General features: G+C 50.9%; 1 protein-coding gene and 1 non-coding gene across 3 annotated transcripts in view; one reads left to right on the forward strand and one right to left on the reverse strand.

Annotated features, from left to right (window-relative positions):
- Positions 1-15,358, reverse strand: part of ZNF532 (zinc finger protein 532) — an 83,105-nt gene that overhangs the window by 44,741 nt on the left and 23,006 nt on the right. The window lies entirely within an intron of this gene.
- LOC126021618 (U6 spliceosomal RNA) lies at positions 11,961-12,069 on the forward strand. Its single transcript, XR_007500118.1, has one exon. It is a non-coding gene; the product is annotated as a U6 spliceosomal RNA (small nuclear RNA).

The raw sequence follows: 15,358 nt of genomic DNA on the forward strand, positions 1-15,358 counted from the left end.
AGGAAGGACGGCAGGACGGCGGTTCAATCCCCCGGCATTCCATATGGTCCCCCCAAGCCAGGAGCAATTTCTGAGCGCTTAGCCAGGAGTTAACCCCTGAGCATCAAACGGGTGTGGCCCGAAAAACCAAAAAAAAAAGGAACGTCTGCCTTACACATGGTCATCCTAGGTTCAATCTCAGCATCCCATATGGTCCCCCCCAAGCCCACCAGGAATAATTCCTAAGCAAAGAGCCAGGAGTAAGCCTGAGAATTGCCGAGTGAGGCCAAATAAAAAATAATAATAATAATAATAAAATAATAATAAATAGACTCTTCCTTTAAACCAATTAAAACCATGTCCCCCCCTAAAAACCAAGAAATTAAAAATAATATTTTTAAGTATTATTTTTAAAAAAGGACCTTTTTTTTTCCAGTTTCCAAGGAGAACACCACCACCCCAGCAAGGCTGGTCAGCCAACATTGGCCCTCAGTGACCCCACCAGACCCATCAAGGGTCAGCCAGATGCGCCTCCAGAATGGAGGATCGGGGTTCACTCCAGTCAAGTGCCGAGGGCTGTGTGGGCAAGATTTTCACCCAACCCTGACTGCTCAGAGACTCTTCCCTTCTTCTCTGCTCTTTCCCTCGGACACAGAAATGTGCTGGGAAAATACAGTCAGTTCCACTGCTCTTCATGTGACTTTGTTTCTCAAACATGCATAGGAGTGAACAGGCATCAGCATGTTCCATTTGTTCCGTTTCTCCTGGCCTGGGGTGCACCCAATCCTTATCCCAAGCTCGAGAGAAAGGAAAGGAGCCCCTTCTCCATGGGCAGCCCTCACTGCCTGCCTTTCAGCTCCAAGAGAAAGCGTCTTCTCCCCAGCTGGCCTTCAGCTGATACCCCACTCAGCTCTGCCTCACGGGCCCCGCCTACCCCAGCACCAGCCGGGTAGGTTGTGCAAGAAAGGCCGAACTTCGTCACAGGGCAGCCTGCCGGGCCAGATGGGAACGGATATCGGCGGTGACCTCTCCCAGAGGCCAACTCGGCTCTGGGGCCTCTCTCCAGGAAAGGGGGGACGAGGGACACTGGAGGACACGGTGCCCTACAGCCAGCAGCCAGGGGCAAGAACGTTAGCCAGGAGCACAAACATTATCCAGGGCTAAAAAAGTCGTGTCCTGATGCTAACGTACACCCAGGTGACATTCAGGCTAAAGCTTGAGTAGGAAAAGCAACAACAGCAAACAATAAAAGTAGCTGGAGAGATGAGGTGTTTCACAGCCATATCAAGTTCAATCCCTGAATCCTGCCAGGAGTGATAACTAAGCACTGAGCTCTACTGGGTGTGACCCCAGCCAAATCAAACCCGCTTCCTCAAAATCAAAAGATACAAACAATAAATAGAGCAATAGCATCTTCCCTCGGAAGAACCTTGAAAGTGGCAAATGTCCTAAGGAAGGGCTTGCCTCTCCTGAATCCCACCATAGGCAGGCCGAGGCACCCAAGTTCAGGATCCCTGGGACAGACCCCACCAGGCCCTATCTACTCCATGGCCATCTGCATGCACAGCTGTACCCTGATCCCAAGGGTCGCCCCAGTACTGACCGCACTGGCAAGCCCACATAGACGGACGGGATCTGGCCCAAGGCATGTTTGGCTTCAGCCATGAATCACCTACTGTTCCTGCCTCAGAACACAGTCAAGATGGCCAGGGAGATACGGTGGCTCAGGCTCAGAGGGCTGGGGCCCAGGCTTCGGGGGTGGGCGGGAGCCCTGAATTCAATCCCTGTCTGGCTCTGAAGGGCCCCAACTACCACCAGGGGTGGTTTCTGAGCCCCAGGTCTGCCACAGCCAGGCCGACTCCATCCATCAGCCAACCACGAGGTGGGGCCTGTAAAACCCAGCCACACCTAGAAACAGACACCCAGAGTGGGCTTGTGAGCAAGGAGGGGTAGCCTCCGTCCTATCCCCACAAGCTCATCTTCCCCCTGCTGCTCCTTGCCCCCCTCTCTAAGGAAGGCCAGGCCTCAGAGGCACAAAGCAAAGCACAGCCAGGGATGAGTCTGTTCTCTCCCACACCTCCTAGCTAGCTGCCCAGACACCTCGGAGGAAGCCGTGTTCCCCCAACCCCCCACCCGGACAAACTCGGGCCTCTTTTCCTGAGCCCCCGTCAGCTGCCACACTGACTTTCCCTCTTACCCACGCCATGCCTCTCCCTCCACGGCCGCTGTCTCCGGCCCACGTGCTGCTTCCCCGTCCTGTCCTGGAGGCACCGCCGGCCTCCCCCACCCTTCCTTCCTTCCTTCGGCTCTTGCCCGTTCCGGCACTCAGCACAGCTGGCCTTCCCAGCCCCTCAGGAATCTGGGTCACTGCTGTCACTCGACTTGAATCAAGACCCTATGCTCTGAGCAGTCTGCCCTGGGGATCCACCCCCAACAGGCAGGCAGATTGCCCTCGAGCCTCTCTACCATGTTCTCATGGCCCAGACAAAACACACGCCAGGGTCGAACTAGCCAGGCCTTTGGCAAAACCCTAGGCTGGCCAGAGGAGCAAGGAGTTTCCTTCTTACAGACCAACTCTGAGCCGCAAAAAAAAATGCATTTGTGCATGTGTTGCAGCCTTCTATGTTTCTGTTCGAGCACAAGACAGAACATATCACAGCATGTAAAAGCAACCTGGACATTGGGTCCAAAGCAAAAGCACAGTGGGGAGGGTGTCTTGCCTTGCATACAGCTGACCTGGGCTTGATCCCTGGCATTCCAGTGGTCCCCAAGTCTGCCAGGTGCAATTTCTGAGTGAACCAGGAGTAACCTCTGAGCATAGCTGGGTGTGGGCCTCTCAAGTTTAAAAAAAAACAGAGCACTGGGAAAAGGGGTCACCCAGGAAAAAGGGGCACCATGGTGGCAAAGCGACTGCTGCCAAGCCCAAAGAGCATTCCTGGTGGGCGGCACCTCTCGGAAAGCAGGGACAAGAGATGCAGTGAGCAAGGTCACAAACATGGGCGCACTGAGGCCTAAGGAAGCTGCAGAGAGTCACAGTGGACTGAACCCTTCCAGACACAGCCACGGGACACAGAAGGTCTCATGGTCCACATCTACAGATGTTTGGCAGTGCTAATATGTGGCGAGGATAGCTCAGGATGACAAAAAGTGGTGAAGGTTATTCTGCAATATGTCCTCCGGGTCCCAGTGTCCTGGAGAGGCAGAGGAGGTGGCACCTGCCGAGGTGCAGAGCGCTGGATGCAGGAGCTGGAGCTCAGAGCTGCAGCCCCCAGGCCCAGCTCTCAGAACCCCACTTTCCGCAGCTCCTCTGCGTATCTCCCTACACAGCCTCGATCCGCTGCCTCCGGCCCACGTGCTGCTTGCCCTGTCCAGTCTGGCATCGCTACCTGCATTTCCGGAGTGCTTACAGGGATCTGAGGACCCAGTGGTGCTCCCTGGGGCTCTAGGGTCCAGCCTCAATCCCAGCCCCGAATGCCTCTCCATAAGCACAGACTTAAACAAACCCAACCATTGCTCCTCCTGGAAGATCTCTCTTTGTTTTTGGGTTTTGTTATTTTCAGTTTGGGGGCCATATCCCACCATGCTCAGGGGTTATTCTTGTTCTTAGCTCAGGAATCACTCCTGGCAAGGTTCAGGGGACCATATGAGATACCGAGGATCAAATGCGGGTTGGCCATGTGCAAAAGCAAAAGCTCTTCCCCCACCGTGCTATATCACCGGCCCTTCCTCCTGATAGTCCTTATCTGCATGACATCAAGGGCATTCACATGGGGCACAGACCCCCAACTCAAGCTTGAACCCACGGGACGGAGGATCCATGGACCCCTCGTAATGACCAGATTTCTCTCCATTTTCCCCCCCTATTTTTAGTTTGTTTCTGGTATTCAGGCCACTCCCAGTGGTGGGGAGAATGAAAGCTGGACTCCCACGTGCCCAGATGGTCACACACCCACACAGGACACACATTCACATGCACACCCACATGACACATAGACACAAATGCTCTTGTTCACATACATGCACATAATGTGCACACACATGACAGTCACATGCCCACAACTGACAAGCACAGACATGCACTCACACACGTGCAAATGCCTGGCCACATGGACACACGTACACTTATACTTGCCTGCAAATTCCCATAGGCACAGACACATGTGCTGTCTGAGCCCACCCAGCAGGGCCCAGCACACAACACACATGGACCCCACACCACATGGGCAAAAGTCAAGGTGCAGGAAGGCAAGTGGAGGATGAGAGAGGAGTAGTCCCGGGTGTTTTCCGGGGAGGAAGGGCGACAGAAGGTGGAAGCTGGGGGAGTCTGCACAGCATGGGTGCCTGCCACTGAATTTCAGAACTGAGGGGGAAGACGAGGAACAGCAGAGGGGGGCAGGAAAGCGTTCGAATGCTGAGACCGGGCAGATGAGGAGCAAGGCAAAGTCGCATAAAAAGCAAGATGTTAAAATCACCTCTGAAATCGAGCTCTCTCTGGACACGGGTTTCTACTGGGGCTCTTCTCAGGAAGCGGCCTCAAGGCCAGCAGCTGGGTAACTTGTAAATCAACTGTATTAGCACTGGGGCCAGCGGACAAGCTCAAAGGGGTGATGAGACCCATGGCCCGCAGCAATAATAAAAACAGTCTTAAAGCAGAATTCCGCTGCCTCTCAGCTCTGTGGCCGCCAAAGGATGTGGCTCATCAGCCGCACTCATGGCCAGAGAGGCTACATGTGGCCACTGTCACCACTCTGGAAGATGCCTGGGGCTGAGCACAGGCCATGGCAGAAACAAAAGCCCCCCTCTCCTCAAGGCTGCTCCCACGGTGCCATGGAGTCACAGGTGTCTTTTCCTCCCCACCCCTAAATATCTCTTAGCAATTGGGATTTTGCAATTCCAAATTTCATGGAACAGAGGGCGCTCGTCTTGCACGTAGCCCACCCAGGTTCAATCCCCCGCACCCCAGACGGTCCCCCAAGCCCCACCAGTAGTGATTCCCGAGCAGAGCTTGGAGTAATACTCCAATAGCTCTCCCAATACAAAAGAAAAAAAAAAATCCCTGAGAAGTAGTTTTTGAACACACAGGCTCCACACAGGGCAGGATCCAGACTGCTGGTGTCTCCTCTCGACGCCCACTCGGCACCCAGAAGGCACAGACATTTGCTTCTAGAGGCTCCATCTGGTCCATCTTCTGGAGGTAGAGAGAGCGAGCAAGAGCGAGCGAGCGAGCAAGCAAGCAAGCTGGGTCAAGGCCCAAGTTATTTACAGTATCTGACATAGTCTTGCAGTGAATTCACTATCTATTCTGCACCATATGACTTAAACCGAGAACTTCTCCAGCAGCACATCTCCCTCATCAAGTCCTGCCCTTCCCATACCCCTGGGTCTCCCCACCTTGTCATCTATTCCTTGGGTCCCCACCACCCTCTTCACATCTATCCCAGCCAAAACGCACTCGAGAGTAGGACTCTCCACCATGGGCAGACAAGGCCTCAGATCACCTTCCAAAGTAAGCGCCAGCACCAAGTCCTTGGCCTGACACCAAAAACCCCATACCCCATATGGGGAACAGAGAGATAGGATAGTGGGTAGGGAGGGCACTGGCCTTGCATATGTCTGACCTGTGTTCAGTCCCCAGCACCATCTATAGTCCTTGACCCAGGGCCAGAGTGATAGCACAGCTATAGGGCGCATTTGCCTTGCACAGACTGACCCAGTATGGACCCAGGTTCAATCCTTGGCATTCCATACGGTTTCCCCAAGCCTGCCAGGAGTGACTTCTAAGCACAGAGCCAGAAGTAATCCTGAGTGCCACCGGGTGTGGCCCAAAAACAAACAAACAAAAATAATAGGGACCAGAGTGATAGTACAGCAGGTAGTATGTTTGCCTAAACAAACAAAAATAATAGGGACCAGAGTGATAGTACAGCAGGTAGTATGTTTGCCTAGTAGGCAGCTGACCCAGGTTTGATCCCCAGCATCCCATATAGTCCTCCAGGCACTGCCAAGAGTGATTTTTGAACTCAGAGCTAGGAGTAACCCCTGAGCACCACCAGGTATAACCCAAAGACTAAAAAACAAAAACAAATATAGACCTTGATCCCAGTTTGGAGTGAAACCTGAGTCTAGAGGCAAGTCTCTGAGGTACTCGGCTTACGCGTGGCTCTGTACTCTACGATCTCTCCTGGCAGTGCTTGGGGGACCCTATGTTGTGTCGGGGAGACAACCTGAGTCAACCGAGACCAAGGCAAGCGCCCTCCCCACTGTACTATTATGGCTCAGGCCCTATTTCCTCATCATTTTTTTTTTTTTGGTTTTTCAGGCCACACCAGTTTGATGCTCAGGGGTTACTCCTGGCTAAGCGCTCAGAAATTACCCCTGGTTTGGGGGGACCATATGGGATGCTGGGGGATCGAACCTCGGTCCTTCCTTGGCTAGCGCTTGCAAGGCAGACACTTTACCTCTAGCGCCACCTCGCCGGCCCCTATTCCTCATCTTTTAAAATGAAAATATAATAATATATATAATAAAATTATGAAATATAATCACTGAGCAGAGTCCAGGGTGGCCCCAAAACAAAAAATTTAAGAAAGGGGGGGGAGTGGCAGAAAATAAAAGACAGTCTTATCAATGGGAATAAATAATATATGGAAAGATCGCAGTTATTAAAATGCAATTTCCTTCCTCTCTATTCCTCCATTTAATTAAAATAAAAAGAGGAGTGAGAGTACATAGACAACCCAGATTTGAACCCCATATTGTCCCCGCCAAGTCCCACCAGGAGTATTGTGATCCCTACAGAATCCGGAGTTTAAGTTCTGAGCACTGCCACATGTGGTCCCAAAACAAAACATAACATTTAAAAGACAGATTAGCTGAATGGAGCAAGTTGAACAGATGCAAGGTAAAACCAGTTGAGGTAGCAGGAGGTAACGTGGCTTATGAAGGTCAAAGAGTTGGGGTGCGGTTCAGGACTCAGTCCAGCTCTCAGAGCACGGGCCTCCCTAGACTGCAGCCTCCAGCCTTGGAGTGAATTGTAGCCACCCATGGGAATGAACACAGCCTCCTCGGGACCATGTGCGAGTGTGTTCTGTGGGTACGGCCAACCCGAAAAACTGCACGCACACACACACAAACTGGATAAATACTTTTGATTATTTAAATACCCCTTTTTAATATTTCATGACGCCCTTTAAATATTTAGCCCTCTGGTCTCCCTTTATACTCTGGCCCCAGGCTCTGCCACCGGAAGAACAAGCAGGTGGCTGCCTCATCAGTTATTCCAGTTTTATACCAGAGGCAAAGGAAGCTTCTTACTCCCAAGCAACTTGGCTCAAGGACACGGGCCAGTTAAGTAGGAAAGGATGGCAGAGGCTGACCCCAGACATCCTTTCCGCCCGCAATCAAGGGAAACAGAGGCTGGAACTAAAGAAATTGAGCACAGAAGGACAGAGCTGACAGACAGGATTCGCTTCAAGCACTCAGGGCTACAGATTATAGTCTGGTTTGGTTTAAGTCTATGTACATGTATGTCTTCCTTTAACAAAAAAAAAAAAACTAAAAACACTTAGAGAGCTCAACAGAGGCTGGAGCGATAATGCAGACGGTAAGGCTTCTATGGTGGAAGAGCCAGGAGTGAGCCCTTAGCATTTGTGGGAGGGAAGAAGGGAAGCAAAGAGGAAGGAAAGCTAGACAGTAATATTAATTTCTCCTTCCTTTCACTAAAGGAACCAACCAGAAAATTACTGTTATCTGGGGCTAGCAAACAGGCCCAGGGTTTCCTACAAATGGATCCCAGAAAAAGAACAATCATGCTCACAAAGGCATCCACTAAGACAACCCCAAGGTCAGTTTACAGCCAAAGTGAACAACCATTATTCTTGGTTAGAAAACACTATCCAGGGCCCGGAGAGATAGCACAGCCGGCATTGGCCTTCCAAGTAGCAAATCCAGGATCAAAGATGGTTGGGTTCGAATCCCGGTGTCCCATATGGTCCCCCGTGCCTGCCAGGAGCTATTTCTGAGCAGACAGCCAGGAGTGACCCCTGAGCACCGCTGGGTGTGGCCCAAAAAAAAAAAAGAAAATGCTATCCAAGTCAGTCCCCTGTGCAGTAATTTTTTTCACGGTGCTAGAGCAATAGGGCATTTGCCTGGCATGCAGCTGACCCAGGTTGGATCCTCAGCATCCCATATGCCTTCCCTGCCCCCACAGGCTGCCAGGAGTGATACCTGATCTCTTATCCCCAATGTCAAGGTATGTAGAACACCCTAACCAGAATTGATAAAAGGAAGGGAAAAAAAAAAGTAGGAGCAATAGTACAGCAGTTAGGACATTTGCCTTGCACGAGGTCGATCTGGTTTCAATTCTCTGGTATCCCATATGATCCCCCAAGCACTGCCAGGAATGATTTCTGAGTCCAGAGCCAGGTGTAAGCCCTGAGTAACTCCTGGCATGGCCCTAAACCAAACCACACAAAACGGAAGTGTGAAGAAAAGCTTTTGGCACACACCAACCTTTGCAGGATTTATATCCACTTACAGACTTCATTTCATTTTGAAACAGTTGAACTATCCCATCAAACTCACCAAATAGTAGGATGAAATGCTAATAACCACCACCCCACCACCACTCCACCACCACCCCAACCAATTTCAAGGAGAAACTCCAGTCCTAAGAATTCTGTGCACCCCTGTTCAAGCCCTACGGGTGAGAAGCGGCAAGAACAAAGAGAAAGGCTCCCAGCAGAGCCTTAACCCCAGTACAAGGCCCTTTGAGGGCCTCTGAAGAATATCTCTGCTTCGGGCCCTTTTATGTCTTGACGGGGTCAGGCTGCCCAGCTGAAACGGAGGTTGCCCCGAGCTGAGAGCCTGCTCTGGACTTGCTTTTCTTTTTATTCTTTTGGCTGGTTTATCTTCCTAGGCTTCATTCCTCTGCTTAATCCACCTTCTTCCTTTTCAAAGCATCCAGAAACACGGGCTGAATCCCTAAGCCTCTCAGCTCAGCCTGTCCCACTGCTGACCTTGACTACATATAAGGACACATGGTAGTTCTGGTAGGAGACATGTTATCTTGACGCCCCAGACCACACGCCTTCCACGAACACAGATCCCTACTGGAGCGCAGAGATCCGAGGTCATGGGCCTGCAGTGCAGCTATCCAGCCTACCCAAATAGAACCAGCCTTGGGTTGGCCACATCCATCCACATGACAGACACACGAGATATTCGAGGCTAGGCTTTCACAGATGTGAGGGGCACAGGGAAGACACAGAAATTCATGAAGGTTGAATTATGGAGGCCACAGTACGAGTACAGTTTGCCTTGCACAAGGCTGACCCAGGTTTGTTCTCCGGCATCCCACATGGTCCCCTCCCCACAAGCACCACCAAGAATGATCCCTGAGTGCATAGCCAGGAGTAAGCCCTGAAAACTGCCAGGATCAAAATCAAAGTTGAATCCAAGTGGAGGGCTTTGGGGAAAGAGAAGAGGCCAAGTCAGGTCAGGCTCAAGATTTTTTTTTTTTTTTTTTTTTTTTGGTTTTTGGGCCACACCCGGTGACGCTCAGAGGTTACTCCTGGCTATGCGCTCAGAAGTCGCTCCTGGCTTGGGGGACCATATGGGACGCCGGGGGATCGAACCGCAGTCCATCCAAGGCTAGCGCAGGCAAGGCAGGCACCTTACCTCCAGCGCCACCGCCCGGCCCCCAGGCTCAAGATTTTTATGGGGAGGAAAAATGAAAGACAAGACACACTGAACACCACCAAATGTCAACTTAAAACAGCTCCAAAGTAAGGATGTTGTGTGATGCTGCGATCGCAATTTATTTTAATAAAGGAAAAAGTAGAGCTGGAGGGATAGCATGGAGGTAGGCGTTTGCCTCTCATGCAAAAGGATGGTGGTTTGAATCCCAGCATCCCGTATGGTCCCTCGAGCCTGTCAGGAGCAATTTATTTTAATAAAGGAAAAAGTAGAGCTGGAGAGATAGCATGGAGGTAGGCGTTTGCCTCTCATGCAGAAGGATGGTGGTTCGAATCCCAGCATCCCGTATGGTCCCTCGAGCCTGTCAGGAGCAATTTCTGAGCGCAGAGCCAGGAGTAATCCCTTAGCACTGCCAGGTGTGACACAAAAACCAAAAAAAAAAAAAAAAAGGAAAAAAGGAAAAAGTACTGCACCAAATTGGAAAAGAAAAAAAGGCTTCAGAGGGTTCGATCCCCAGCACCACCACATACGGTTGCTGGAGCTCTGCCATAAGGCGAGCACTGAGATCAGAGCCAGGAGTAATCATTCCCCAGGGCATTGTTGGGTGTGGCCCCAAAAGCAAACAAAAATAAAGGTTTTCAAAACATGTAATCCCATCTGCAACACTTTGAGGAAAACCAGCTGTTATCAGTGGAGAGTGGGTCATACTGTGTGGGTCACAGTGATGGCTCACTACTGTCTTATGAACACTACCCTCTACAAGATGAAAGTTTCATGTTCCCAAGAGTCATGGGAGGGGTGAAAAAACAGGGTGGGCATCCAAGAGCCCCCTCTTGGTATATAGCAGAGTCACCAACCCATCACTGTCGCCCCAAAGGAGCTGTTTATAGACCACAAGAGGGAAGGAAGAATTCAGCTAGGGTCAAACTGTGGGAGGTTTTTTAGGGGGGAAAGAGCTGGGGTTTGGGACACATCCCACAGCACTCAGGAGTTACTCCTGGCTCTGCATTCAGAAATCGTTCCTGGCAGGCTCAGGAGACTATATGGGATGCAGGGAATCGAATCCAGGTCCATCCCAGGTTGGCTATGTGCAAGGCAAATGCCCTACTGCTGTGCTATCACTCTGGCCCAACCCATGGGAGTTTAAGCCAGATTCCTCATCACATTTCCCCTAAACTTTTACCCACCTGCACCCACGTCTACGATCATGAACACTACTGTGTTTACTAGCAAGTTGCAGGAGATTTTGCTTTAGAATTTTAGGGCTTTACTCAACCTACTTCATCCCAAAACCCTTTTCTCTCCCAGGTGCATCTCAGCAGTGCCCCCAGAAGATTCTCAAAGACTCTACCATAAAGAAGGTTTTTCTCTTCATTTTGAGTTTGCCCAAAAGAGCTCATAGATGATAAAGGAGGTGGGGGGGGGGGGGTGACATGAGGAAGACATGGGAGGCCGAGCACCATTTCCTTGGGCCTTGCACGTGACTGGCAAACTGTCCTCCAAATCCCATGCTTGTCTTGTGATACCAACATCTCCCCAAAACCCTAACGCACGGGTAATTCTAAAACTACCAGGACATCGACCTGGCCGGAATTGCTGACGAAGCAAGAGGAAACAGCAGGCTGGCAGCCAGCACAGAAGCTAATTTAGGTCTTCCAGGAAGAGGAAGGCAGCCAACGAGCTTAAAGACCAACCAACGCCCCCAAGAAGACAGGCTAAGTGGATGTGATTAGTAAACGTGCTGTTCTCAGGGTTTGGGAAGATGCAGAGAACATTCTGGAAGGAGCATCCCATCTTTTTCCCCATGGATGCCCTAAGCAAGGCCGTGAGTAGAGGCAGCCAGTAACCTTGCCCAGGTTCTGTTGGGACACAGCTGGGCCTCTCAGAGTTCAGAGCCGAAGTCCAGGCAATCCCTTCCCTCGCACAGCCCAGGGCAGGGCATGGCAAAAGCAACAAGAAAACCTTGAGGGCTCTCCCAGTGGGGTGACTCCAAAAGTGAACTGTGTAAAGTGGAACTGGTCTTTATTCATTGTATGTCTAAAATCCAACATGAAGAACTTTGTAAATCATAATGGTTTCAATAAAATTAAATTTCAAAAATTGCAAAAGAAAAAATAATAAAGTGATCAATATCCAGGGACACAAACAGGCCTGTTGTCGGCGCCAGAGACACAACTCTCCACCCTCTCACTAAACTCCCCATTCCAAGGGTCTGCCTGGATGTGGCACCAGGAACCAGCAGGAAGGTGCAAAGACAGAGCTTTCCTTATAAACAACCCGCCCATGTGCTCGCTTCGGCAGCACATATACTAAAAAATTGGAACGATACAGAGAAGATTAGCACGGCCCCTGCGCAAGAATGACACGCAAATTCGTGAAGCGTTCCATATTAAAAAAGAAAAATAAAACCGCCCATCTCCATAACAGGCAGAACATGCAGCAGATGAAGGCACAGCGGCTAAGTGGCCAGGCTGGGTTGGATCCCTGCACTATACAGAATGTCTCCTGAGCACTGCCAGGAGTAAGCCTGAGCATCACTGGGAATGCCACCTCACTGAACACAAACCACAAAGAACAACAAACAGGGCCCGGAGAGATAGCACAGCGGCATTTGCCTTGCAAGCAGCTGATCCAGGACTGACAGCCAGGAGTAATTCCTGAGCACAGCCAGGTGTGGCCCAAAAACAAAAAACAACAACAACAAAAAGAACAACAAACAAACAAAACCTATCCTTGTTTTGGTAGGAAGGAAGGAAGGGAGGGAGGGAGGGAGGAAGGGAGGAAGGGAGGAAGGGAGGGAGGGCGGGAGGGAGGGAAGAAAATAAACCAAAGTTTCCAAAGGGCTTGGTCAGAGGTCAGCTCTGACAACCACCAACAGGTGTGACCCTCTGTGTATACACACTCACACTCATACACAAACAAACTCAAACACACACACACACACACACAGTTTTCAAATAACTAACCTTCATATGTACTGACTGTTCTTACACATTCTTCCCAGTTTGCACCATGTCTCCATCACAGGTCTCTAAACCTCTCCAGAACCTTTTTTTTTCACTTTATTTATTTATTTACTTATTGGTTTTGGGGTCACTCTGGCGGTGCTCAGGACACTCCTGGCTCTGCACTCAGAAATCGCCCCTAGTAGGTAGGCTGAGGGCCCATACGGAATGCCGGGAATCGAACCAGGTCCCTCCCAGGTAGGCCACATATAAGACCAAATGACAGCCACGCAGGCCCGGGAAGAGAATTCATGGATGGGGCCCGGAGAGATAGCACAGTGGTGTTTGCCTTGCAAGCAGCCGATCCAGGACCTAAGGTGGTTGGTTCGAATCCCGGTGTCCCATATGGTCCCCCATGCCTGCCAGGAGCTATTTCTGAGCAGACAGCCAGGAGTAACCCCTGAGCACCGCCGGGTGTGGCCAAAAAAAAAGAATTCATGGATGGTTCACACACCCCGCATGCAGGAGTCCCAGGTTCAATCCCAGGCACTGCACGGTCCCTCCCACACTCCCTGCTTCCCCCACAAAACTACCAGGGATTGGTTGACCCCCAGGAACAGATCTGGGAGTCGATCCTCTGAGCGCTGCATATAAAACAATCTAGAAAAAAAATACTGTTACATTTCCCATTCATCTAAGATTCTAAAGATTTATTTTTAACAAAATATATCGAAAATGAAAGGTAAAAAAAGTAAGTCATAACAATGTTTGCTTCTGAGCAATAGCACAGCAGAGAGGGCGTTTGCCCTGCATACAACCGACCTAGGTTCAATCCTGGCATCTTTTATGGTCCCTTCCCAAACAGTGCCAGGAGTGATTCTGAGCGCAGAGCCAAGAGTAAGTCCCGAGCTTGTAACTACCAGGTCTGACCCAAAAACCAAAGTAGTTGTGCTATGTTTGCACAATGGAATACTACACCACAGAAAGGCAGGGTGAAATCGGGAAACTCGACCTCTGTGATGGCAACTGGGAGTTGCAATCTGACAAAGTTAGCCCAAATGATCCCGCTCACACACGGAATATTAAAAAAACACAAGGAAGGGAGCAACAGTCTGAAAGTAACAGGACCGAGGAGTGTTGGGGACACTGGAAGAGGAAAGCAGGTGCGTGATGACAAGTGTGATATTTGTTACAGTGTGTGCATGAATCTATTATTAACAGGACAGTAAATCACAACACCTCAATAAAGTAAATACAATTTTTAAAACTGCAAACATGGGGGCCGGGCGGTGGCGCTCGAGGTAAGGTGCCTGCCTTACCTGCGCTAGCCTAGGAGACGGACCGCGGTTCGATCCCCCGGCATCCCATATGGTCCCCCAAGCCAGGAGCGACTTCTGAGCGCATAGCCAGGAGTAACCCCTGAGCGTCACCGGGTGTGGCCCAAAAACCAAAAAAAAAAAAAAAAAAAAAAAACTGCAAACATAAGGTGGCTAGAGCAATATAATACAGCAGATCTGCTGGCCTGGGTTCAATCCCCAGCATCCCATAGCCAATGAGCCCGAGCCCATCTGGACTAATCCCTGAGCACTGCTGAGCAGGTCACACATGAACACATGCAAAATAAAAGTCTCCAATGACCCAGGAGGTGAGACTCAGTGTCGAGCCTCAGGGCTCTCCATCCCCAGCACTGCTAGAAAGAAGCCAAACTGGGGCCAGAGTGGTAGCACAGTGGTAGGACATTTGTCTTGAATGCAGCTGACACAGGATGGATGCAGTTCGATCCCCAACATCCCATATGGTCCCCCCCAGCCAGGAGCGATTTCTGAACACAGAGCCAGGAGTAATCCCTGGGCGACACAGGGTGTGGCAAAAAAAGAAAGCAAGGAAGAAGCCAAACTGAGTCTGCCTCAGCTTTTAAGCTCTTCCTGGCTCAAAGGGAAACCCCAGGGCAGGTTCGTCTGCACCCTGCGAGCCCTGGCAGGCCACAGGGCCACACAGTCACTTCCTCAGGAAGCAGGGCTGACCGCAGCTCAGCCCGGCATGGCGCCGTCTAGGGCATTCAGAGGTCTGGGATTTGGGAGAGAACGTGCTGACCACAACCAGAGATACCAGATGGTGTCCCACTCCCCACCCTAGTAGACCCTCCCACACGGCTTTCGAGCTGCCCCAAATAGAAGCTCACAGCCTGCCCCACAAGCAGGACGGCTGAGCACACGAGTCTCTGCATCTCCCCTGCATGGCAGCTTCTCAGTCTCCCACTCCCTGACCCAACATGTTGGGGGTAAGGATGCTGGCCCACCTGTGAATGACTGAGTGATAGAGTGACTAACCCCCAGCAAACATGCCTGATGAAGCAGCTGCTGACCCACCAACCAGAGCTTGCTTTCTCTTTCTGACTGCATGTTGGAAATAGAAGAATGACCCCTTGGGTTGGAGCTATAGCATAGCGTTTGCCTTACATGCAGCCAATACAGGACGGACCCTGGTTCGAATCCCCTGAGCCTGCCAGGAGGGCCTTTTTTTTGGTTTTTTATTGCAAGTCACACCCAGCAGCACTCAGGGGTTACTCCTGGCTCTACGCTCAGAAATCACTCCTGGCAGGCTCGGGGGACCATATGGGATGCCAAGATTCGAACCACCGTCCTTCTGCAAGCAAGGCCAAGGCCCTATTCTCCATGCTCTCTCTCCGGCCCCCTAGGAGCAACTTCTAAGTTTAGAGTCAGGAGTAACTCCTGAGC

The sequence above is a fragment of the Suncus etruscus genome, chromosome 10 (genome assembly GCF_024139225.1).
Source record: "Suncus etruscus isolate mSunEtr1 chromosome 10, mSunEtr1.pri.cur, whole genome shotgun sequence".
NCBI classification, from domain to species: domain Eukaryota; kingdom Metazoa; phylum Chordata; class Mammalia; order Eulipotyphla; family Soricidae; genus Suncus; species Suncus etruscus.